Source organism: Manis pentadactyla, chromosome X (assembly GCF_030020395.1).
Source record: "Manis pentadactyla isolate mManPen7 chromosome X, mManPen7.hap1, whole genome shotgun sequence".
Classification (NCBI taxonomy): Eukaryota; Metazoa; Chordata; class Mammalia; order Pholidota; family Manidae; genus Manis; species Manis pentadactyla.
This window is the reverse complement of record NC_080038.1, coordinates 51,150,183-51,177,933: the sequence shown is the minus strand read 5'-3', so window position 1 is coordinate 51,177,933 and position 27,751 is coordinate 51,150,183. Positions and strand designations below refer to the sequence as shown.

The 27,751-nt window shown below is 38.0% G+C and overlaps 1 protein-coding gene and 2 pseudogenes across 1 annotated transcript in view; all 3 read right to left on the bottom strand.

The window, feature by feature from the left end:
* Positions 1-27,751, bottom strand: part of KLF8 (KLF transcription factor 8) — a 399,198-nt gene that overhangs the window by 120,584 nt on the left and 250,863 nt on the right. The gene's annotated exons all lie outside the window — the stretch shown is intronic.
* Positions 23,266-23,925, bottom strand: LOC130681781 (intermembrane lipid transfer protein VPS13A-like; annotated as a pseudogene).
* LOC118935358 (intermembrane lipid transfer protein VPS13A-like) lies at positions 23,419-25,035 on the bottom strand (annotated as a pseudogene).

Below are 27,751 nucleotides of genomic sequence, written 5' to 3'. Positions count from 1 at the left end.
TTCTCTCTTCTTCTGGGAATACCATAAGGTTATTTCTTATTCTGACATTTACAGTATATTCCTCTGCCTCTTTATTTTGTGTGACATTCTGTACTTGGCACTATGCATTAGTTGAAAGGGCTCACTCTTCCAGAATTGAAAGACTGGCCTTGTGCAGGAACATTTCCTGTGTACAATGCATGTGCCTCCTGGTTCTAGCAAGCTGGAAGCTGAGTGTGATGTGGCTTTCCTTGATGCTGGGACTCCCAGGGAGTGGTCCAGAAGATGAAGACTTTAGTGTCTTTTGGAGGTGCTCCATGGTGGACACCCATGGATTCTGCATTAGCAATGGAAGTGTGCTGTGCCAGCACTTTATTGGGGGTACACTCCAGGGAACTAATGTTTTGGTGCCAGCTGAGTCCCCTGTGCCTCTCACCTTTGTGCCTATATGTGCTGTAGGATGATCAGAACTGCTCCAGAGAATTCCTGCATTGGACACTGAGTCCGGCTGGCAGCATGGAATCAGGCTTTGTTAACATTCCCCCTCAGCTTCTGCACACTCTGAGCTGCTTTGACACCCACTCATCCCACTAGTGGCTGGGATCAGACAATGCATATGGAGCCTCCATGGCCCTTTCATGTGCTGGGCTACCCTGGGTAATTCCCTCATTAGTGCCCTCCAGGTGCCTCTGGTGGCCAGGGGACAGCCCCAAAGGTGAATTCCTCAGCATTTCTCTGGGGAGTTGCCTCCGTACAACCAGCCTATAGATTCATATGCCCTTTCTATGAGCCTTGGAATTTTCTTTTCCTGCTGATGGTGGTTGGGCTGGTGGATAACAGTGGGCAGCAAGGCAGGACTGCTGGATCTCCTGCTGGCATACCTGGGTATGGGAGATTTCAGAGGGTTGCCTAGAACAATTCTGAGATTGATTTGTGAGCTGAGATCTTGCAGTCAACTGCACTAATATGTGTGGAAGGAGCATAAGCAATGGTTTTGGCAAGCTCCTCTAGTCCTGGATTTCTTCCAGTGGTTTCCTTGCCAAGCAATGGATGTTTACTTTTGAAAGTTAGATTGTTTCATTTATCTTCTAGTTGTATGTTAAACTACAAGGCATTTTTTCCTATACATCTGCACCTGGATCTCTGTTATAACTCTCCATATCACTTCTGATCACCATGCTGTGCGTGGGGTTCCCACAGATACTGTGTCTGTTTTTCTCTTACCATTTGGGATTTTTAATGTTATTGTTCTGTCCTCATTGTATAGAAGATGGTCACTTCAGTCTCCATTCTTCAGGGTGAAATGCTTTTTATGTATGTGTAGACATGGGTGTAGGTGGGAGAAGGTGGAATAAAGCACATGCAATTCCACCACATTCCCAGAATCCTAGACAAAAGTAAACTCAAAATGGATTAAAGACCTAAATGCAGGAAAAGAAACCATAAAACTCTTAAGTGAAAAATAGGCAAAAGTCTCTTGAACATGAACATAAGCATTTTTTCCATGAACATGTCTCCCTAAGGAAGGAAATAAAAGCAAAAATAAATAAGTGGGACTACCTCAAACTTAGAAGATTATGTACAGCAAAGGACACCACCAACAAAACACAAAGACAACTTACAGTAAGGGAAAATATATTAATAAATGATTTATCCAATAAGGGTTAATATTATATATATATATATATATACACACACATATATATAAAGAACTCATGTGCCTCAACATCAAAAAATCAAATAACCTGATCAGAAAATGGACAGAGGAAAAAGATTAAAGATGGCAGTATGAGAGGAGAGACAGAGGCTTCCTCCTAAAACTGGATACAATTAGAAAATTTAATTGGCACAACTAATCCTGAGAGAGCAACAGGAAAGAGGATGGCATCAGACTGCACACACGTGGAGAAAAGAGCAGACCTCAGTGAACGGGGTAACGTACCAGAGCTGTGGCTCCATGGGACCCGAACCCCGTCCCCACACCAGCTCACCGGTGGGAGGAAGAGAAAAGGAGCAGGGAGGGAGTGGAAGGCTTGGAACTGCTGAATACCTAGCTCCAGAGATCTGCTCTGGGAGCACAAACCTACATTTATGGTGCTTTCATGAGACTCAAATGACTACCGGGTTGGAAAGTTAATACAGGAAGAGTTCCTGGGGAGACTGGGATTCCGGCTGCTTGTGGAAAGCAGGGATCTATATCTGGCTGCTCTGGGACAGAAACTTATACCTGTGTGCCCGGCCCACTGGCTCAGGCAGTGGAGACAGGCACAGGAGCCAGGAGGCGGGGAACAGCTCTTTCCTACCCCCAGTACCACTCACCTGCAACCCCTGACATTGGTTCAGGGGCTCAGAAGTTCCAGAATAGAGCTTCTGGACACTAGAGGGCACCATATACACACATGAAACGCCAAAGGAAACTTGTCCAGAGTAAAATTGTTAATACAACTCCGAAGAAAGATTTAAATGATACGGACCTCGTGACTTTTCCTGAAAGGGAGTTCAAAATAAAAATAATCAACATCCAAATGGAGGTATGGAAAGACATCCAAGAACTCAGGAATGAATTCTGGTCAGAGATCCAATGGTTAAAGAACATGATGGAGGGTATTAAAAGCAGGTTGGATATGGTGGAGGAGGCAATAAATAAAATAGAAACTAGAGAAGAGGAATACAAAGAAGCTGAGGCACAGAGAGAAAAAAGGATCTCTAAAAATGAAAGAATATTGAGAGAACTATGTGACCCATACAAGCGGGACAATAGTCGCATTATAGGGATACCAGAAGAAGAAGAAGAGAGAGAGAAAGGGATAGAAAGTGTCTTTGAGGAGGTAGTTGCTGAAAACTTCCCCAATCTGGGGAAGGAGACAGTTTCTCAGGCCATGGAGATCCACAGATCTCCCAACACAAGTGACCCAAGGAAGACAACACCAAGACACATATTAATGAAAATGGGAAAGATCAAGGATAAGCACATACTGTTAAAAGCAGCCAGAGGCAGAAATAAGATCATATACAAAGGAAAGCCCATCAGACTAACAACAGACTTCTCAGCAGAAACCTTACAGGTCAGAAGGGAGTGGCATGACGTATTTAATGCCATGAAGCAGAAGGGCCTGGAACCAAGATTACTTTATCTGCTGAGATTATCATTTAAATTTGAAGGAGGGATTAAACAATGTCCAGATAAGCAAAATCTGAGAGAGTTTATGTCCCACAAACCATCACTGCAGTCTGTTTTGGAGGGACTGCTATAGATGGAAGTGTTCCTAAGATTGGCTAGCTGTCACCAGAGGTAGTAAAATCATGGTAGGGAGGGTGGAGCAGCTGATTGCAAGGCAAATGAAAAATTAAATTGACTATCCCCAAAGCCAATCAAGGGATAGAGGAAAAGCATAGGATCTGATACCTAATAAATAAAGAATGAAGGAGGAAGAAAAAGGAGGAGAAATAGAAAATAACCTTTAGATTGTGTTTGTAACAGCACACTAAGTGTGTTAAGTTAGACTCTTAGATAGTAAGGAAAGTAACCTGGAACCTTTGGTAACCATGAATCTAAAGCCTGAAATGGCAATAAGTGCATACCTATCGATAATCACCCTAAATGTAAATGGACTGAAAGCACCAATCAAAAGGCATAGAGTCACTGAATGGATAAAAAAAGAAAACCCATCTATATGCTGCTTACAAGAGACTCATCTCAAAACCAAAGACATGCACAGACTAAAAGTCAAGGGATGGGTAAAGATATTTCATGCAAACAATAGGGAGAAAAAAGCAGGAGTTGCAGTACTAGTATCAGACAAAATAGACTTCAAAACAAAGAAAGTAACAAGAGATATAGAAGGACATTACATGATAAAGGGCTCAGTCCAACAAGAGGATATAACCATTATAAATATATATGCATCCAACACAGGAGCACCAGCATATGTGCAACAAATACTAACAGAACTAAAGGGGGAAATAGACTGCAATGCATTCAATTTAGGAGACTTCAATACACCATTCACTCCAAAGGACAGATCCACCAGACAGAAAATAAGTAAGGACACAGAGGCACTGAACAACACACTAGAACAGATGGACCTAATAGACATCTATAGAACTCTACACCCAAAAGCAACAGGATACACATTCTCAAGTACACATGGAACATTCTCCAGAATAAACCACATATTAGGCCACAGAAAGAGCCTCAGTAAATTCCAAAAGATTGAAATCCTACCAACCAACTTTTCAGACCACAAAGGTATAAAACTAGAAATAAACTGTACCAAGAAAGCGAAAAGGCTCACAAACACATGGAGGCTTAACAACACGCTTCTAAATAGTCAATGGATCAACGACCAAGTAAAATGGAGATCCAGCAATATATGGAAATAAATGACAACAACAACACAAAGCCCCAACTTCTGTGGGACGCAGCGAAAGCAGTCTCAAAAGGAAAGTATATAGCAATCCAGGCATATCTAAAGAAGGAAGAACAAACTCAAATGAATAGTCTAATGTCACAGTTATCAAAATTGGAAAAAGAACAAATGAGGCCTAAAGTCCACAGAAGGAGGGACATAATAAAGATCAGAGAAGAAATAAACAAAATTGAGAAGAATAAAGCAATAGAAAAAATCAATGAAACCAAGAGCTGGTTCTTTGAGAAAATAAACAAAAAACAAAATAGATAAGCCTCTAGCCAGACTTCTTAAGAGAAAAAGGGAATCTACACACATCAACAGAATCAGAAATGAGAAAGGAAACATCACGATGGACCCAACAGAAATACAAAGAATTATTAGAGACTACTATGAAAACCTATATGCTAAGAAGCTGGAAAATATAGAAGAAATGGACAACTTCCTAGAAAAATACAACCTTCCAAGACTGACCAAGGAAGAAACACAAAATGTGAACAATCCAATTACCAGCAAAGAAATTGAAGCGATAATCAAAAAACTACCCAAGAAAACTCCCCCTGGGCCAGATGGATTTACCTCATAATTTTGTCAGACATACAGAGAAGATATAATACCCATTCTCCTTAAGTTTTCCAAAAAATAGAAGAGGAGGGAATACGCCCAAACTCATTCTATGAAGGCAGCATCACCCTAATAACAAAAATGGGCAAAGACACCACCAAAAAAGAAAATTACAGACCAATATCCCTCATGAATGAAGATGCAAAAATACTCAATAAAATATTAGCAAACCGAATTCAAAAATATACCAAAAGGATCATACACCACAACCAAGTGGGATTCATCCCAGGGATGCAAGGATGGTACAACATTCGATAATCCATCAACATCATCCACCACATCAACAAAAAGAAAGACAAAAACTACATGATCATCTCCATAGATGCTGAAAAAGCATTCGACAAAATTCACCAACCATTCATGATAAAAACTCTCAACAAAATGGGTATAGAGGGCAAGTACCTCAACATAATGAAGGCCATATACGATAAACACAAAGCCAACATCATACTTAACAGTGAGAAGCTGAAAGCTTTTCCTCTGTGATTGGGAACAAGACAGGGATGCACACTCTCCCCACTGTTATTCAACATAGTACTGGAGGTTCTAGCCACGGCAATTAGACAAAACAAAGAAATACAAGGAATCCAGATTGGTAAAGAAGTTAAACTGTCACTATTTACAGATGACATGATATTGTACATAAAAAACCCTAAAGACTCCACTCCAAAACTACTAGAACTGATATCGAAACTCAGCAAAGTTGCAGGATTCAAAATTAATACACAGAAATCTGTGGCTTTCCTATACACTAACAATGAGCCAATAGAAAGAGAAATCAGCAAAACAATTCCATTCACAACTGCATCAAAAAGAATAAAATACCTAGGAATAAACCTAACCAAAGAAGTGAAAGACCTATACCCTGAAAACTATAAGACACTCTTTTTAATTTTTTTATTATTTTTTAGATAATTATTTTTTATTGAAGTGTAGTTGATGCACAGTATTACATTACATTAGTTTCAAGTGTACAACACAGTGATAAAACATTTATATACATAATTCTAGGTTCCAGCTATCACCCTACCAAGCTGTTACAATATCTTGACTATATTCCTTATGCTATACATTACATCCCGGTTACTTATTTATTTTACCATTGGAAGTCTGTCCTTTTTTTTTTTTTGTGAGGGCATCTCTCATATTTATTGATCAAATGGTTGTTAAAGACAATAAAATTCTGTATAGGGGAGTCAATGCTCAATGCACAATCATTAATCAACCCCAAGCCTAATTTTCGTCAGTCTCCAATCTTCTGAGACATAACAAACAAGTTCTTACATGGAGAACAAATTCTTACATACTGAATAAGTTACATAGTGAACAGTACAAGGGCAGTCATCACAGAAACTTTCGGTTTTGCTCATGCATTATGAACTATAAACAGTCAGTTCAAATATGAATACTCATTTGGTTTTTATACTTGATTTATATGTGGATAACACATTTCTCTCTTTATTATTATTATTTTTAATAAAATGCTGAAGTGGTAGGTAGATACAAGATAAAGGTAGAAAACATAGTTTAGTGTTGTAAGAGAGTAAATGTAGATGATCAGGTGTGCGCCTGTAGACTATGTGTTAATCCAAGCTAGACAAGGGCAATAAAACATCCATGTATGCAGAAGATTTCTCTCAGAACGAGGGGGGGGCGAGGTTCTAAGCCTCACCTCTGTTGATCCCCAATTTCTCACCTGGTGACCCCCCTGCGACTGTGCCTGTCTTAGGTTGTTCCTCCCTTGAGGAATCTTACCCGTCTCTGGCTAACCAGTCATCTTCTGGGGCCATACAGGGAAATGTTAAGTTGGTAAGTGAGAGAGAAGCCTTATTGTTTGAAAAGGTTAGCTTTTTACTTCTTTGCATATTTGTGCCCTGTAGCTTCTATGCCCAGCATTTGTCTTGAGGTATCTTTACCACTTGGAAGAATTATGATACTCGGTAAATTTGATATGAGGCACGAATTCTATTTAAGGGTTGTAATTAGGAAGGAAGAAGAAAAGCTATAGAAGCAGCAGGCAGAAGAAAACATGGGAAGATTGATTAATTCTTTGACATATCTACTTGTAGAGTAACTTCAGCACGTATAGGTTTTAAGCTACTACTTAAATTGCGCACACACATTAACATAATAGGAGTATAGTTACATAACCAAAGCATATCTGTAATTACCAGCCATCTCCAGTGAAACCAACAAAACCAGTTAGGCACCTTAGGCATTTGTGAAAACTTATCTATGATATGGTGGATATTGTCCAACTGAACTTGAACAGTCTGAGAGAAATCAGACAAATTAAAACAACCCATTCCTGGGGAATGTTCACATCCCATACGTTCTTTTTTTTTTTTTTTTTTTTTTAATAATTATTTTTTTATTGAAGAGTAGTTGACGCACAGTATTACATTACATTAGTTTCAAGTGTACAACACAGTGGTAGAACATTTATATACATAATTCGAGGTTCCAGCTATCACCCTACCAAGCTGTTACATTATCTTGACTATATTCCTTATGCTATACATTACATCCCGGTTACTTATTTATTTTACCATTGGAAGTCTGTACTTTTTTTTTTTTTTTTTTTTTGTGAGGGCATCTCTCATATTTATTGATCAAATGATTGTTAACGACAATAAAATTCTGTATAGGGGAGTCAATGCTCAATGCACAATCATTAATCCACCCCAAGCCTAGTTTTCGTCAGTCTCCAATCTTCTGAGGCATAACAAACAAGTTCTTACATGGAGAACAAATTCTTACATAATGAATAAGTTACATAGTGAACAGTACAAGGGCAGTCATCACAGAAACTTTCAGTTTTGCTCATGCATTATGAACTCTAAACAGTCAGTTCAAATATGAATACTCATTTGGTTTTTATACTTGATTTATGTGTGGATACTACATTTCTCTCTTTATTATTGTTATTTTTAATAAAATGCTGAAGTGGTAGGTAGATACAAGATAAAGGTAGAAAACATAGTTTAGTGTTGTAAGAGAGCAAATGTAGATGATCAGGTGTGTGCCTGTAGACTATGTGTTAATCCAAGCTAGACCAGGGCAATAAAACATCCAAGTATGCAGAAGATTTCTCTCAGAACAGGGGGGGTGAGGTTCTAAGCCTCACCTCTGTTGATCCCCAATTTCTCACCTGATGGCCCCCCTGCGACTGTGCCTGTCTTAGGTTGTTCCTCCCTTGAGGAATCTTACCCGTCTCTGGCTAACCAGTCATCTTCCGGGGCCATACAGGGAAATGTGAAGTTGGTAAGTGAGAGAGAAGCCTTATTGTTTGAAAAGGTTAGCTTTTTACATCTTTGCATATTTATGCCCTGTGGCTTCTATGCCCAGCATTTGTCTTGAGGTATCTTTACCACTTGGAAGAATTATGATACTCGATAAATTTGATACGAGGCACGAATTCTATTTAAGGGTTGTAATTAGGAAGGAAGAAGAAAAGCTGTAGAAGTAGCAGGCGGAAGAAAACATGGGAAGATTGATTATTTCTTTGGCATATCTTCTTGTAGAGTACTTCAGCATGAATAGGTTTTAAGCTACTACTTAAATTGCGCACACACATTAACATAATAGGAGTATAGTTACATAACCAAAGCATATCTGTAATTACCAGCCATCGCCAGTGAAACCAAGAAAACCAGTTAGGCACCTTAGGCATTTGTGAAAACTTACCTATGATATGGTGGATATTGTCCAACTGAACTTGAACAGTCTGAGAGAAATCAGACAAATTAAAACAACCCATTCCTGGGGAATGTTCACATCCCATACGTTCTTTTAACAGTAAATAGTCTGTAGTTGTAAGATTTGGGAGTGCTACAATTTGCACTTCTCCTAATTCTTGGTTGAGTTCCAACAGTATAGATCCAGTCAAATTTCTTGTTTTACTGTATGCACAGGCCAGCTTAGATATCTCCTTCATTCCCATGGCAAGTCCAGGAGCTGGTGGGATGAGTGCATCTATAGCTGTAGCAGTGAGTGGATCTTTGTTGGGGTTTTTTGATGATCATCTTCTGGCATGAGTCTTCCAGAGAGTGCTGATGTTGGAAGTTCTCTTTCATATTGTATCTTAGTTCATTTTCGGGGTAGCCCAATTAGGCTTTGATCTTCTGTATAAACTCACTTTTATATGCCCTTTATACCCTTGTGTAGAACTCATTGGAGGTTACCACACAGGAACTACCTTTTTTTCTTTTGTTTTGTTTTGTTTTCTTTTTGGTATCACTAATCTACACTTACATGATGAATATTATGTTTACTAGGCTCTCCCCTATACCAGGTCCTCCCTATAAACCCCTTTACAGTCACTGTCCATCAGCATAGCAAAATGTTGTAGAATCACTACTTGCCTTCTCTGTGTTGTACAGCCCTCCCTTTTCTCCCACCCCCCCATGCATGCTAATCTTAATACCCCCCTACTTCTCCCCCCCATTATCCCTGCCTACCCACCCAACCTCCCCAGTCCCTTTCCCTTTGGTACCTGTTAGTCCATTCTTGAGTTCTGTGATTCTGCTGCAGTTTTGTTCCTTCAGTTTTTTCTTTGTTCTTATATTCCACACATAAGTGAAATCATTTGGTATTTCTCTTTCTCCACTTGGCTTCTTTCACTTAGCATAATACCCTCCAGCTCCATCCATGTTGCTGCAAATGGTTGGATGTGCCATTTTCTTATGGCTGAGTAGTATTCCATTGTGTATACGTACCACATCTTGTTTATCCATTCATTTATCGATGGACATTTAGGTTGCATCCAATTCTTGGCTATTGTAAATAGTGCTGCGATAAACATAGGGGTGCACTGATCTTTCCCATACTTGATTGCTGCATTCTTAGGGTAAATTCCTAGGAGTGCAATTCCTGGGTCAAATGGTAAGTCCGTTTTGAGCATTTTGATGTACCTCCATACTGCTTTCCACAATGCTTGAACTAACTTACATTCCCACCAGCAGTGTAGGAGGGTAACCCTTTCTCCACAGCCTCGCCAACATTTGTTGTTGTTTGTCTTTTGGATGGCAGCCATCCTTACTGGTGTGAGGTGATACCTCATTGTAGTTTTAATTTGCATTTCTCTGATAATTAGTGATGTGGAGCATCTTTTCATGTGTCTGTTGGCCATCTGTATTTCTTTTTTGGAGAACTGTCTGTTCGGTTCCTCTGCCCATTTCTTAATTGGGTTATTTGTTTTTTGTTTGTTGAGGCGTGTGAGCTCTTTATATATTCTGGACGTCAAGCCTTTATCGGATGTGTCATTTTCAAATATATTCTCCCATACTGCAGGGATCCTTTTTGTTCTATTGATGGTGTCTTTTGCTGTACAGAAGCTTTTCAGCTTAATATAGTCCCACTTACTCATTTTTGCTGTTGTTTTCCTTGCCTGGGGAGATATGTTCAAGAAGAGGTCCCTCATGTTTATGTCTAAGAGGTTTTTGCCTATGTTTTCTTCCAAGAGTTTAATGGTTTCATGACTTACATTCAGGTCTTTGATCCATTTTGAGTTTACTTTTGTATATGGGGTTAGACAATGGTCCAGTTTCATTCTCCTACATGTAGCTGTCCAGTTTTGTCAGCACCATCTGTTGAAGAGACTGTCATTTCGCCATTGTATGTCCAAGGCTCCTTTATCAAATATTAAATGACCATATATGTCTGGGTTAATGTCTGGATTCTCTAGTCTGTTCCACTGGTCTGTGGCTCTGTTCTTGTGCCAGTTCCAAATGTCTTGATTACTATGGCTTTATAGTAGAGCTTGAAGTTGTGGAGTGAGATCCCCCCTACTTTATTCTTCTTTCTCAGCATTGCTTTGGCTATTCGGCGTCTTTGGTGTTTCCATATGAATTTTTAAACAATTTGTTCCAGTTCATTGAAGAATGTTACTGGTAGTTTCATAGGGATTGCATCAAATCTGTATATTGCTTTGGGCAGGATAGCCATTTTGACGATATTAATTCTTCCTAGCCACGAGCATGGGATGAGTTTCCATCTATTAGTGTCCCCTTTAATTTCTCTTAAGAGTGACTTGTAGTTTTCAGAGTATAAGTCTTTCACTTCTTTGGTTAGGTGTATTCCTAGGTATTTTTTTTTTTTGATGCAATTGTGAATGGAGTTGTTTTCCTGATTTCTCTTTCTGTTGGTTCATTGTTAGTATATAGGAAAGCCACAGATTTCTGTGTGTTGATTTTGTATCCTGCAACTTTGCTGTATTCCGATATCAGTTCTAGTAGTTTTGGGGTGGAGTCTTTAGGGTTTTTTATGTACAGTATCATGTCATTTGCAAATAGTGACAGTTTAACTTCTTCTTTACCAGTCTGGATTCCTTGTATTTCTTTGTTTTGCCTGATTGCCGTGGCTAGGACCTCCAGTACTATGTTAAATAACAGTGGAGAGAGTGGGCATCCCTGTCTAGTCCCCGATCTCAGAGGAAATGCTTTCAGCTTCTCACTGTTCAATATAATGTTGGCTGTGGGTATATCATAGATGGCCTTTATTATGTTGAGGTACTTGCCCTCTATTCCCATTTTGCTGAGAGTTTTTATCATGAATGGATGTTGAACTTTGTCAAATGCTTTTTCAGCATCTATGGTGATGATCATGTGGTTTTTGTCTTTCCTTTTGTTGATGTGGTGGATGATGTTGATGGACTTTCGAATGTTGTACCATCCTTGCATCCCTGGGATGAATCCCACTTGGTCATGATGTATGATCCTTTTGATGTATTTTTGAATTCGGTTTGCTAATATTTTGTTGAGTATTTTTGCATCTACGTTCATCAGGGATATTGGTCTGTAGTTTTCGTTTTTGGTGGGGTCATTGCCTGGTTTCGGTATTAGGGTGACGTTAGCTTCATAGAATGAGTTTGGGAGTATCCACGCCTCCTCTATTTTTTGGAAAACTTTAAGGAGAATGGGTATTATGTCTTCCCTGTATGTCTGATAAAATTCCGAGGTAAATCCATCTGTCCCGGGGGTTTTGTTCTTTGGTAGTTTTTTGATTACCACTTCAATTTCATTGCTGGTAATTGGTCTGTTTAGATTTTTGTTTCTTTCTGAGTCAGTCTTGGAAGGTTGTATTTTTCTAGGAAGTTGTCCAATTCTCCTAGGTTTTCCAGCTTGTTAGCATATAGGTTTTCATAGTATTCTCTAATAATTCTTTGTATTTCTGTGGGTTCCATCGAGATTTTTCCTTTCTCGTTTCTGATACTGTTGATTTGTGTTGACTCTCTTTTCCTCTTAATAAGTCTGGATACAGGCTTATCTATTTTGTTTATTTTCTCTAAGAACCAGCTCTTGGTTTCATTGATTTTTGCTATTTTTTTATTCTTCTAAATTTTATTTATTTCTTCTCTGATCTTTATTATGTCCCTCCTTCTGCTGACCTTAGGCCTCATTTCTTCTTCTTTTTCCAATTTCGATAATTGTGACATTATACCATTCATTTGGGATTATTCTTCCTTTTTTAAATATGCTTGGATTGCTATATACTTTCCTCTTAAGACTGCTTTTGTTGTGTCCCACAGAAGTTGGGGCTTAGTGTTGTTGTTGTCATTTGTTTTCATATATTGCTGGATCTCCATTTTGATTTGGTCATTGATCCATTGATTATTTAGGAGCGTGTTGTTAAGCCTCATTGTGTTTGTGAGCCTTTTTGCTTTCTTTGTACAGTTTATTTCTAGTTTTATACCTTTGTGGTCTGAAAAGTTGGTTGGTAGGATTTCAGTCTTTTGGAATTTACTGAGGCTCTTTTTGTGGCCTAGTATGTGGTCTATTCTGGAGAATGTTCCATGTGCACTTGTGAAGAATGTATATCCTGTTGCTTTTGGATGTAGAGTTCTATAGATGTCTATTAGGTCCTTCTGCTCTACTGTGTTGTTCAGTGCTTCCGTGTCCTTAATTATTTTCTGCCCGGTGGATCTATCCTTTGGGGTGAGTGGTGTGTTGAAGTCTCCTAGAATGAATGCATTGCAGTCTATATCCCCTTGTAGTTCTGTTAGTATTTGTTTCACATATGCTGGTGCTCCTGTGTTGGGTGCATATATATTTAGAATGGTTATATCCTCTTGTTTGACTGAGCCCTTTATCATTATGTAGTGTCGTTCTTTATCTCTTGTTACTTTCTTTGTTTTGATGTCTATTTTGTCTGATATTAGTACTGCAACCCCTGCTTTCTTCTCACTGTTGTTTGCTTGAAATATATTTTTCCATCCCTTGACTTTTAGTCTGTACATGTCTTTGGGTTTGAGGTGAGTTTCTTGTAAGCAGCATATAGATGGGTCTTGCTTTTTTATCCATTCTGTTACTCTGTGTCTTTTGATTGGTGCATTCAACCCATTAACATTTAGGGTGACTATTGAAAGATATGTACTTATTGCCATTGCAGGCTTTAAATTCGTGGTTACCAAAGGTTCAAGGTTAGCCTCTTTAGTATCTTACTGCCTAACTTAGCTCGCTTATTGAGCTGTTATATACACTGTCTGGAGATTCTTTTCTTCTCTCCCTTCTTGTTCCTCCTCCTCGATTCTTCATATGTTGGGTGTTTTGTGCTGTGCTCTTTCTAGGAGTGCTCCCATCTAGAGCAGTCCCTGTAAGATGTTCTGTAGAGGTGGTTTGTGGAAAGCAAATTCCCTCAGCTTTTGTTTGTCTGGGAATTGTTTAATCCCACAGTCATATTTGAATGATAGTCGTGCTGGATACAGTATCCTTGGTTCAAGGCCCTTCTGTTTCATTGTATTAAATATATCATGCCATTCTCTTCTGGCTTGTAGGTTTCTGTCGAGAAATCTGATGTTAGCCTGATGGGTTTCCCTTTATAGGTGACCTTTTTCTCTCTAGCTGCCTTTAAAACTCTTTCCTTGTCCTTGATCTTTGCCATTTTAATTATTATGTGTCTTGGTGTTGTCCTTCTTGGATCCTTTCTGTTGGGGTTTCTGTGTATTTCCGTGGTCTGTTTGATTATTTCCTCCCCAAGTTTGGGGAAGTTTTCAGCAATTATTTCTTCTAAGATACTTTCCATCTCTTTTCCTCTCTCTTCTTCTTCTGGGACCCCTATAATACGGATATTGTTCCTTTTGGATTGGTCACACAATTCTCTTAATATTGTTTCATTCCTGGAGATCCTTTTGTCTCTATGTCAGCTTCTATGCATTCCTGTTCTGATTTCAATTCCATCAATGGCCTCTTGCATTCTATCCATTCTGCTTATAAACCCTTCCAGAGTTTGTTTCATTTCTGCGATCTCCTTTCTGGCATCTGTGATCTCCCTCCGGACTTCATCCCATTTCTCTTGGGTATTTCTCTGCATCTCTGTCAGCATGTTTATGATTCTTATTTTTAATTCTTTGTCAGGAAGACTGGTTAGGACTGTCTCCTTCTCTGCTGTTGTCTCTGTGATCTTTGTCTGCCTGTAGCTTTGCCTTTTCATGGTGATAGGAATAGTTTGCAGAGCTGGGAAGAGTGACGGCTGGAAGAACTTCCTTTCTTGTTGGTTTGTGGCCCTCCTCTCCTGGGAGAACAGCGACCTCTAGTGGCTTGTGCTGGGCAGCTGCGCGCAGACAGGGTTTCTGCTTCCTGCCTGGCTGCTATGGAGTTAATCTCCGCTGTTGCTGTGGGCGTGGCCTGGCTCAGGCAGCTACTCCAAAGTGGTGGAGTCGCGTTGGAGCAGGAGTGGCTGGGAGGCTATTTATCTCCGTAAGGGGCCTCCTTGCTCCCTGCAGCCCAGGGGTTAGAATGCCCAGAGATCCCCGGATTCCCTGCCTGTGGATTAAGTGACCCGCCCTGCCCCTTTAAGAATTCCAAAAAGCACCCGCCAAAACAAAACAATGACCACCAAAAGAAAAAAATTTTTAAATTAAAAAAAAAAATTTTTTTTAAATTAAAATACAAGGTGGTCGCTCGTTTTTCTTTATTCTCCGGTGCCAGCCTCAGGCCTCTGCTCACCGGTCTTGCTGCCCTGTTTCCCTAGTATTGGGGTCCCTATCCCTTTAAGACTTCCAAAAAGCGCTCGCCAAAACAAAACAGCAAAAAAGCAAAAAAAAAAAAATGGTCGCGCGCTTTTCTTATGTCCTCCAGCACCCGGACTCCAGTGCCCACTCACTGTTCTTGCTGCCCTGTTTCCCTAGCATCCAGGGCCCCCTGGGCACGTACTGTGTCTGCACTCTGGCCCAGATGGCTGGGGCTGGGTGTTTGGCAGTCCTGGACACTGTCTCTCTCCCGCTCTGCCTATTCTTCTCCTGCCGGGAGCTGGGGGGAGGGGTGCTTGGCTCCCGCCAGGCTAGGGCTTGTATCTTACCCCCTTTGCGAGGTACTGGGTTCTCTCAGGTGCGGATGTGGTCTATATATTGTCCTGTGTCCTCTGGTCTTTATTCTAGGAAGGGTTGTCTTTGTTATATTTTCATAGATATATGTTGTTTTTGGAGGAGATTTCTGCTTCTCTACTCACGCCGCCATCTTCCGCCCCTCCTTATAAGACACTCTTAAGAGATGTTAAATAAGACACTAACAAATGGAAACTCATCCCATGCTCGTGGCTAGGAAGAATTAGTATCGTCAAAATGGCCATCCTGCCCAAAGCAATATACAGATTTGATGCAATCCCTATCAAATTACCAACAACATTCTTCAGCGAACTGGAACAAATAGTTCAAAAATTCATATGGAAGCACCAAAGACCCCGAATAGCCAAAGCAATCCTGACTTACCATTTGACCCAGGAATTCCACTTCTAGGAATTTGCCCTAAGGATCCAGCACTCCAGTTTTAAAAAGACAGATGCATCCCTATGTTTATCACAGCACTATTTACAATAGCCAAGAAATGGAAGCAACCTAAGTGTCCATCAGTAGATGAATGGATAAAGAAGATGTGGTTCATATACACAATGGAATATTATTCAGCCATTAGAAGAAAACAAATCCTATCATTTGCAACAACATGGATGGAGCTAGAGGGTATTATGCTCAGTGAAATAAGCCAAGCGGAGAAAAACAAATACCAAATGATTTCACTCATCTGTGGAGTATAAGAACAAAAGAATGACTGAAGGAACAAAACAGCAGCAGAATCACAGAACCCAAGAATGGACTAACAGTTACCAAAGGGAAAGAGACTGAGGAGAATGGGAGGGTAGGGAGGGATAAGGATGGGGAAGAAGAAAGGGATTATTATGATTAGCATGTATAATGTGGGGGGTGGGGGAAATGGGAGGGCTTTGCAACACAGAGAAGACAAGTAGTGATTCTACAACATCTTACTATGCTGATGGACAGCGACTGTAATGGGGTTTGTGGGGGGGGGCTTGGGGTAGGGGAGACCCTAGTAAACATAATGTTCTTCAAAAAAATAAAAAAATAAAAAATGGACAGAGGACCTGAATAGACATTTTTCCCAAAGAAATACAGATGGCGAAAATGCCCATGAAAAGCTCACATTGCTTCTCATCTGGGATATGAAAATCGAAATCACAATGAGATATCACCTCACACCAGTTAGAATGGTCACTGTCTGAAGGACAAGAAATGACAGTATTGGCAAGGATGTGGAAAAAAGAGAACCATCCTCCACTGTTGGTAGGAACATAAATTGGTGCAACTACTATGGAAAGTCGTATGTAGGTTACTAAAAAAACTAAAAATAGAAATCCCATATTACCCAGCAATTCCACTTCTAGGAATTTAAATGATGAAAGAAATATATGATTAAAAAGTACACATGTACCCCTATGTTTATTACTGTATTATTTATAATAGCCATGATATTAAAGCAATGAAAATATTTATCAATATATGAATAGATAAATAAGATATGGCATATATATACAGTGAAATAGTACTCAGCTGTAAATAAGAAAGAATTCCTTCCATTTGCAACAATATGAATGGACTTAGATGGTATTATGCTAAGTGAAATAATCCAGGTAGAGAAAGACAATTACTAAATAATTCCACTTATATGTGGAATCTAAATAGAAAACAAAACAGAACAAAATGAGTGAAACAGCAGTACACTCATAGTCACTGAGAAGTGACTGGCAGCTATTCTGGTGGGGGGTGGGTTGGGTGGATGAAATAGGTGAATGGGCTAAAGAGGCACAAAATCTCAATCATAATATAAAATAGACACAGGGATGAAATTACAGCATACAGAATATATTCAATAGTTGTGTAAAATCTTTCTATGCTGAGATATACTAACTGCACTAGTTGGAGTGAGGTTGTAAAAATGTATATATCTGTTGAAGGACTATATCTATTATATTTTAAAAAAACAAATTTTAAAAGATTGTACAAAGGCTGACCGTATATCAGATTGCCTTATTGTTAACCTCTTACATTAGTATGGTACATTTGATGCAGCTGGACATGTTGATATATTATTTTTTAATTAAGTCTATACTTGACTCGGAAAAAAATAAAGTTAGAATTTTCATTTGAGATCTTTCTAATTTCTTAATATATGTCTTAATGCCATAAACTTTCTTCTCAGAACTGGTTTGGAAATATTCTACAAGATTTATTGTGTTGTTTTTACACTTTTATTTCCATTTTCTGTTTCTAATTTGAGTTCTTATTCAACCATTGGTTGTTTTGGACTGTGTCATTTAATTTCCACATATTTCTATATTTTACAGTTTTCTTCTTGTTTTTGATTTCTAAGTTCATTCCACTTGGTCAGAAAAGCCCTGGGTATGATTTTGATCATCTTAAATTTCATAAGACTTGTGTCCTGTCATGCGATTTATCCTGGAGATTATTCTGTGTGCACATAAGAAGGATATATTCAGCTGCTATTGGATGGAATGTTCTATATATGTCTGTTAGGTCCATTTTGTTTAATCTATGGTTCAAGTCAAAAGTTTCCTTGTTGATTCTATGTCTGAATAATGAATCCATGAAGGCTGTGTATTGATGTCCCTTTCTATTATTGTATTGTCTGTTTCTTCCTTCAGGTATATTTTGTTAATATACTTTAGGTCTATGTTATTGGGTGCATATATATTTACAGTTGTATTTTCTTGCATTATTGACCCTTTTATCATTACATAATGACCTTCTTTGCCTTTTGTTACCATTTTTGGCATAATGTCTCCTTTGTTTTATTAAGGATTTCAGTCACTTTCTCTTGGTTTCTACCTGTATGGAATATCTTTATCTGTCTTTTATTTTGAGGCTTTGTGTGTCCACAAAGCTAAAGTGAGTCTCTTCTTGGCAGTAAATAGTTGAATCTTGTGTTTTGAATCCATCCAACCACCTGTGCCTTTATTAGTGAATTTAACCCATTTCCATTGAATGTAATTTGTTTGTAAGGTATTACTAATACGAATTTATCGTTTGCCTTTTGGTAATTTTCTATTTATACTGTTTTTATCCCATTACTGCTTACCTTTCTAAATTTGTGATTTTCCATGGTGAATGCTATTTTCCCTTTTTAAAGGTCTACTACAGCTAGACTAGATTTGTATGTGGTTCCAAAGGGGCTTACATAAAACATCTTTTAGATGAAACAGTCCACTTTATGCTCACGGTGACTAATCTTTGATTGCCTACAATATTTACACCCTCTTAATCCCCTGCTCATATTTCTGATGTCATAATTTACCTCATTTTGCATTGTGTATCTTTAAAATAAATTACAGTACCGGTAGTTTGGGGGTCATTTTGTTTTTTAAAAATTAAGGTATTATTGACATAAAACCTTTTGAAGGTTTCACATGAGCAGCACTATGGTTTCAGCATTCACCCATACCATCAAGTCCCCTTCAACCCCATTGAAATCATGTCCAAAAGCATTCTAAGATGCTATAGAGTCATTACTTATCTTCTACATGCTATACTGTCATCCCCATGACCTACCTATATTTTGTGTGCTAAATATATGGCCCCTAAATCCCCATCTCCCTCCCTCCCCACACATCCTCCCAACCCCATCCCTTTAGTAACTTCTACTCTCATCTTGGAGTCTGGGACTCTGCTGGTGTTTTGTTCCTCTAGTTTGGCTTTGTTGTTATATTCCACAAATGAGTGACATCATTTGGTACTTGTCTTTCTCATCCTGGCTAATATTACTGAACACAATGCCCTCTAGCTCCATGCATGTTGCTGCAAAAGATAGGATTTGTTTTCTCCTTATGGCTGAATAATATTCCATTGTGTATATGTACCATATCTTCATATCTTCATAAACATAGGGGTGCATATGTCTTTTTGAATCTGGGTTACAGATTTCTTTGAGTAAATTACTAGGAGTGGAATTCCAGGGTCAAACTGTATTTCTATTTTTAGATTTTTGAGGAACTTCCATATTGCTTTCCATAATGTTTGAACTGATTTACATTCTCACCAACAGTGTAGGAGGGTTTGCCTTTCTCTGATTCCTCACCAGCATTTGTTGTTGTTTGACTTTTGGATGTTGGCCATCCTAACTAGTGTGAGGTGATATCTCATTGTGGTTTTAGTTTGCATTTCCCTGAGAATTAGTGATGTGGAGCATATTCTTATGTGCGTGTTGGCTATCTGAATTTCTTCTTTGGAAAAGTGTCTGTTCAGACCCTCTGCCCATTTTTTAATCAGGTTATTTTCTTTTTGGGTGTCGAGGCATGTGAGTTCTTTATACATTTTGGACGTTAAGTCCTTATCTGATAAGTCATTTACAAATATTGTAATATTACAATATTCCAAATATCCCATACTGTAGGTGCCTTTTTGTTCTGCTGATGGTGTCCTTTGCTGAACAGAAGCTTTTTAGTTTGATGTAGTCCCATCTGTTCATTTTTGGTTTTTTTTCCCTTCCAGAGGAGATGCTTTCAGGAAGAAATTTCTCATGTTTATATTTAAGAGATTTTTGCCTATGTTTTCTTTTAAGAGTTTTATGGTTTCATGACTCATAAAAGTTTGATCCATTTCTAGTTAACTTTTGTGTATGGACTTAGACAATAATACAGTTTCATTCTCTTATATGTAGCTGTCCAGTTTTGCCAGCATGAGTTGCTGAAGAGGCTGTCATTTCACCATCGAATATCCGTGGCTCTTTATCATATATTCATTGGCCATATATGTGTGAGTTTATGTCTTGGGTCTCTATTCTGCTCCATTGATCTGTAGGTACACTCTTATGCCAGTACCAAACTGTTTTGATTACTGTGACTTTGTAATAGAGCTTGAAGTTAGGGAGCATAATACCCCAAGTTTGTTCTTCAGTCTCAGGATTGCTTTGGCTACTTGGGGTCCATGGTATTTCCATGTGAAATTTAGAACTATTTGTTCTAGTTCATTGAAGGATGCTGTTGGTATTTTGATAGGGATTGCATGGAATCTGTCGATTGCATAAGGCAGAAAGGCCATTTTGGCAATATCAATTCTTCCAATTCATGAGCGTGGGATGTATTTCCAATTACTGGTGTCTTAATTTCTCCCATGAATGTCTTGTAGTTTCCAGGGTATAGGTGTTTCACCTCCTTGGTTAGGTTTATTCCCAGGCATTTCATTTATTTTGATACAATTTTAAATGGAGTTGTTTCCCTGATTTCTCTTTCTGCTAGTTCATCATTAGTATATAGGAATACCACAGATTTCTGTGTATTAATGTTATATCCTTCAACTTTGCTGAATTCAGTTATTAGTCTTGGTAGTTTTGGGGTGGATTCTTAGTTTCCTTTTGATATACAATATTATGTCACCTGCAAACAGTGACAGTTTAACTTCTTTTTTAACAATCTGGATGCCTTTCATTTCTTCAAGTTGTCTGATTGCCATCGCTAGGACCTCCAGCACTACTTCGAATAAAAGTGGGGAGAGTGGGCATCCTTGTCTTGTTCCTGATTTTAGAGGAAAAGCTTTCAGCTTTTCACTAAGTATGATGTTGGCTGTGGGTTTGTCATAATGACCTTTATTAAGTTGAGTTACTTGCCCTCTATACCCATTTTGTTGGGAGTTTTTATCATGAATGAGTGTTGAATTTTTTCAAATGCTTTTTCAGCATCTATGAAGATGATCATGTCATTTTTGTCCTTTTTATTGATACAGTGGATGATGTTGATGAATTTTCTAATGTTGTGCCATCCTTGCATCCCTGGGATGAACCCCTGTTGATCATGGTGTATGATACTCAGTGTATTTTTGAATTTGTTTTTCTAATAGTTTGTTGAGTATTTTTGCATCTATGTTCATCAGCAATATTGGTTTGTAATTTTCTTTTTTTTGTGGTATGTGTCTGGTTTTGGTATTAGAGTGATGCAGGCCTCATAGAATGTGTTTGGAAGTATTCCCTCCTTTTCTACTTTTTGGAAAACTTTAAGGAGGACATGTCTTAGGGCTTCTCTAAATATTTGATAAATTCAGTGGTGAAGCCACCTGGTCCAGGGATTTTGTTCTTAGGTAGTTTTTTGATTACCAGTTTGATTTCATTGCTGGTAATTGGTCTGTTCAAAATTTCTGTTTCTTCCTGGATCAGTCTTGGAAGGTTTAATTTTTCTAGAAAGCTGTCCATTTATTCTAGGTTATACAATTTGTTAGTATGTAATTTTTCATAATATTCTCTAATAATTCTCTGTGTTTCTATGGTATCCATAGAGATTTTTCCTTTCTGATTCCTGATTGTGTTTATGTGTTGTACACTTTTTTTGTTGATAAATCTGGATAGGGTTCATCTATTTATCTTCTCAAGGAACCAGCTCCTGGTTTCATTAATTATTTCTATTGTTTTACTCCTCTCAATTTTATTTTTTTCTACTCTGACATTTATTATGTACCTTCTACTGACTTTGGGCCTCATTTATTCTTCTTTTACTAGTTTCAGTAATTGTGAGCTTAGACTGTTCATTTGGGATTATTCTTTCTTGAGCTAAGCTTGTATTGCAATACACTTTCCCCTTAGAAGTGCCTTTGCTGCATCTAACAGGTTTTGGGGTGTGAGTTCTTTTTACATTTGTCTCCATATATTGCTTGACCTCTATTTAGTTTGGTCATTGATTCATTGATTATTTAGGAGCATGTTGGTAAGTCTCCATATGTTTGTGGGCTTTTCTGTTTTGTTTGCATAATTTATTTCTAGTTTCATACCTTTTATAGACTGAGAAGCTGGTTGGCACAACTTAAATCCTTCTGAATTTACTGAGGCTCTTTTTGTGGCCTCGTACATGATCTACTCTGGAAAATGTTCCATGTGTACTTGAGAAGAATGTGTATCCTGCTGCTTCTGAGTGGAGTGTTCTGTAGATGTCTGTTAGGTCCATCTGTTCTAATGTGTTGTTCAATGCCTCTGTCTCCTCATTAATTTTCTGTCTGGTTCATCTGTCCTTTGGATTGAGTGCTGTGTTGAAGTCTCCTAAAATGAGCACATTGCATTCTATTTCCAGCTTTAATTCTTTTAATATTTGTTTCACATATTTAAGTGCTCCTATATTGGGTTCATAGATATTTATAATTGTTATATCCTCTTATTGGACGAACCCCTTTATCATGCAATGTCCTTCTTTGTTTCATTACTCTCTTTGTTTTGACATCTCTTTTGTCTGATATAACTACTGCTACTCCCTTTTTCTACTTACTGTTGGCACAAAATATCTTTTTCCATTCCTTCACATATAGTCTGTGTATGTGTTTGGGTTTGAAGTGAGTCTTTTGTAAGTAGCATATATATAAGTCTTGTTTTCTTAAAAAAATAGATTTAAAAAGATCCAATTTTCAAAGTAAGTTGTCTAAACAGAGAAGATATTCTACCTTTAAACTGTTTATGGTTTCAAAAGCTAATTTAATTTTCCTTACTAAAGATTGCTTTCATGTGATCTGCTTATCAAATTCCACAAGGTTTTAAACAGACTACACAAGTTTAAAGCAGGAACAGGGTCATGGCCATTTGAACATCCTCAAAATGAAAGCATAAGAACCTAAGAATTCACAGTATCAGTGGTAAGAATTTTTTCCCCTTATCCATGCATAATTGGACATGAGGATTATATTTGGTATAAAAGCAGTAGTGGTTTGATAGGAAGAAGTACCCTAAACAGAGATGGCGTGATTGGCTCAATAAGTACCACCAACTATGAGTGTACATAAGGAACAATGGCTTTCAATAAATCTAGAAGATCCAGTACAGAACTAAGTATACCCTATAAAAAGATCAGATTCACTAGGAGTCCTATAAAAAATGTTACTAATGTAAAAGCTTTTTGTTTGTTTTCAAAATACTGATACAGCTGTACATAGTTTGCAAATTTTAAGACTAAAATCTACAGTTGGCTTTCACTTGCAAAGTCATGCATTAGCTGATTTCATATAAAACTTTTTGATGCCTGTAACTTGATTTCGAGTAACATCCCTCAACCTGTAAGGTCTGATAACTCCATCTTCGTTAAAGAATAGAGGGGGTCGAAGACTCTCAATTTCACCATAGTCTCTGTAGCTCTTTTTATTCCCTGAAATTACTTCTAGCCATGTCTATGATGCCTCCAGTTGGCCTGGCCCCTGCTCCAACTAAACTTTTCCCAACACATTTAAAGAAACAAGCTGCTCCTTCTTTCTGAGCTTCTTTGATTGGCTTTGTAACAATTCCTATTATGCTACGTACAAAACCAGAAACTAAGCCTTTTCCTCCACAAGTGATACCTTCTCAGAGACCAGCTGGTTGCTTATTCATGGGTTCACTTCTCTTATGTTGGTAGTATTCATCCATAGTCATAGCTGCTACCTCTTTAGACATAGCACTGGTGATTTTGGAGGGAGCACCAGCTAATTCATGAACAGCTCCACCAATGAGGGCCTTCAGTCCTAGTGCCATTCCCTCAACAAACTCTTCAGGAACCTGAATGGCTCCCTGATAAGGTTCATAAAAAATGCTTCTAGACCTTCAGAAAATTCTCTTGTCAAGCCAAAGGAATTTCACAAATCTTCAAGTCCAAGAATGAGTACATACATCTGTCTAATGGCCTGTTTTGAATAGTGACATTATTCCAGACTGTAATTCGGATGTTGTGTGGAACTGATAGATGACTTCAAAAAATGCAAGCTTAAAAACTACATCTTGTACATCTGTAAGAGTGGAACCAATAATCTTCAGTAGAAGATTTAAAGAATGAACTGCTGTCTGTCCTCCATGTTGTTCTGAATCTTTAGCTTCTTCTCTACATGAACTCAGTGAAACACTTAAATGCAGCTTGATAGGAGACATATGAAAGTATTCATAGAGACTGATTGGTGATGAATCTACTAATGAAACTGTTTTATATTCTTCTTGAAAATCTTCTACATTTTTTTGAAAAAGTTCAATCTCCATTTTTTCAGTAACTTCAGCTTCTGCATTAAGTTCTGCCAAAGCATAAGTAAACCCAAGATCTAGCCTGAGATCCATCTCTTGGATCAATACTTTAAATTATTTAATACATGATATCTAGAAATGCTGCAGATCTCATGACAATACTAACATCTGTAAAGGGCTTTGGTGCTGAATCCAGGGTGACTTGGGAGGTTTAATGGGATAAAACAAAAATGGAAATACAGCACCATGTATTTGGTTTTGGATTTGTATTCTGTAAATTAGAATTCTAAATGACGATTGATGTGCAGATATACTATATTCCACTTCTAATGCTGGAAGATAATTTCTCTGAATAGCTATTATATGTGGTTGCAGAATTTTTCACATTATTTACCACTAGGTGTGAAGCAAACCAGAACATCAGGGTCCAACTTAGTAACCTTATCATCTGAAGGTGAAAATACAGTATATTCCTAAAATTCTTTCTCTAACTTTTCAGTGTGCTTTACACTCATTGATTACCATCTTGCCTTCTTCTTGGGTTTTGTCTCCCAAACCACATCAGAAATTCTAATGCCTATATATCCTACTTCTTGCTTTGTGTAATTGTTGACAAGAGAAATTCCCACACCTTGTAATGCCAACACAATTTCGTGCTCTGTTAACTCCAATTTCTCAATTTCACATGTCACTTTAAATACCCCTTGATCTTCAGTGAATAAAATAATGTGTTGTATTGATGGAATAGATACCAGAGAACAGGAACGCATAGAAGCTGATGCAGAGAGAGATAAAAGGATCTCCAGGAATGAAACAATATTAAGAGAACTGTGTGATCAATCCAAAAGGAACAATATCTGCATTATAGGGGTACCAGAAGAAGAAGAGAGAGAAAAAGGGATAGAAAGTGTCTTTGAAGAGATCATTGTTGAGAACTTCCCCAAACTAGGGGAGGAAATAATTGCTCAGACTATGGAGGCACACAGAACTCCTGAGAGATGGGATCCAAAGAGGACAACACAAAGACACATAATAATTAAAATGGCAAAGATCAAGGACAAGGACAGAGTATTCAAGGCAGCCAGAGAGAGAAAAAAGGTCACCTACAAAGGAAAACCCATCAGGCTATCATCAGACTTCTCAACAGAAACCTTACAGGCCAGAAGAGAATGGCATGATATATTTAATGCAGTGAAACAGAAGGGCCTTGAACCAAGGATACTGTATCCAGCACAATTATCACTTACACATGAAGGAGGGATTAAACAATTCCCAGATGAGCAAAAGTTGAGGGAATTTGCCTCCCACAAACCACCACTACAGGGTATCTTAAAGGGACTGCTCTAGATGGGAGCACTCCTAAGGCTAAATAGATGTCAGCAGAGAAAATAAAATCAAAGCAAAGAAAGAAGATTAACCAAATACAAAATAAAGACTAAAAATAAAATCAACTACCCACAAAAGCACTCAAAGGAAACACAAAATAGCACAAAAAAAACACCCAACATATGAAGAACGGAGGAGGAGGAGGAAAAAGAAGGGAAAGAAATAATCATCAGACTGTGTTTATAACAGCTCAATAAGCGAGTGAGGTCAGACAGTAAGGTAGTAAATAAGCTAACCTTGAACCTTTGGTAACCACAAATCTAAAGCTTGCAATGGCAATAAGTACATATCCTTCAATAATCACCCTAAATGTAAATGGACGGAATGCACCAATCAAAAGACACAGAGTAATAGAATGGATAAAAAAGCAAGACCCATCAATATGATGCTTAAAAGAGACTCGCCTCAAACCCAAAGACATGCACAGATTAAAAGTCAAGGGATGGAGAAAGATATTTCATGCAAAAAACACAAATAAAAAAGCAGGTGTTGCAATACAAGTATCAGACAAAATAGACTTCAAAATAAAGAAAGTAACAAGAGATAAAGAAGGACATTACATAATGATAAGGGGCTCAATCCAACAATATAACCATTATAAACATATATGCACCCAACACAGGAGCACCAACATATGTGAAACAAGTACTAACAGAAATAAATGAGGAAATAGAATGCAATGCATTCATTTTGGAAGACTTTAACACACCACTCACTGCAAAGGACAGATCCACCAGACAGAAAATAAGTAAGGACACAGGGGTACTGAACAACACATTAGAACAGATGGACCTAAAAGACACCTATAGAGCTCTACACTCAAAAGCAACAGGATACACATTCTTCTCAAGTGCACAGGGAACATTCTCCAGAATAGACCACATACTAGGCCACAAAAAGAGCCTAAGTGAATTCCAAAAGATTGAAATACTACCAAACAACTTTTCAGACCACAAAGGTATAAAACTAGAAATAAATTGTACAAAGAAAGCAAAAAGGCTCACAAAAACATGGAGGTTTAACAACATGCTCCTAAATAATCAATGGATCAAAGACCAAATTAAAATGGAGATCCAGTAATATATGGAAACAAATGACAACAACAACACAAAGCCCCAACTTCTGTGGGATGCAGCAAAAGCACTCTTAAGAGGAAAGTAAATAGCAATCCAGGCATATTTAAAGAAGGAAGAACAATCCCAAATGAATTATCAAAACTGGAAAAAGAAGAACAAATGAGGCCTAAGGTCAGCAGATGGAGGGACATAATAAAGATCAGAGAAGAAATAAATAAAATTGAGAAGAATAAAACAATAGAAAAAATCAATGAAACCAAGAGCTGGTTCTTTGCGAAAATAAACAAAATAGATAAGCCTCTAGCCAGACTTATTAAGAGGAAAAGAGAGTCAACACACATCAACAGAATCAGAAACGAGAAAGGAAAAATCACGATGGAACCCACAGAAATACAAAGAATTATTAGAGAATACTATGAAAACCTATATGGTAACAAGATGGAAAACCGAGGAGAAATGGATAACTTCCTAGAAAAATACAACCTTCCAAGACTGACCAAGAAAGAAACAGAAAATATAAACAGACCAAATACCAGCAACAAAATTGAATTGGTAATCAAAAAACTACCCAAGAACAAAATCCCCGGGCCAGAAAGATTTACCTCGGAATTTTATCAGACATACAGAGAAGACATAACACCCATCCTCCTTAAAATTTTCCAAAAAATAGAAGAGGAGGGAATACTTCCAAACTCATTCTATGAAGCCAACATCACCTTAATACCAAAACCAGGCAAAGTCACAACCAAGAAAGAAAACTACAGACCAATATCCCTGATGAACGTAGATGCAAAAATACTCAAGAAAATGTTAGGAAACCAAATTCAAAAATACCTCAAGAGGATCATACACCACGACCAAGTGGCATTCATCCCAGGGATGCAAGGATGGTACATCATTCGAAAATCCATCAATATCATCCACCACATCAACAAAAAGAAAGACAAAAACCACATGATCATCTACATAGATGCTGAAAAAGCATTCGACAAAATTCAACATCCATTCATGATAAAAATTCTCA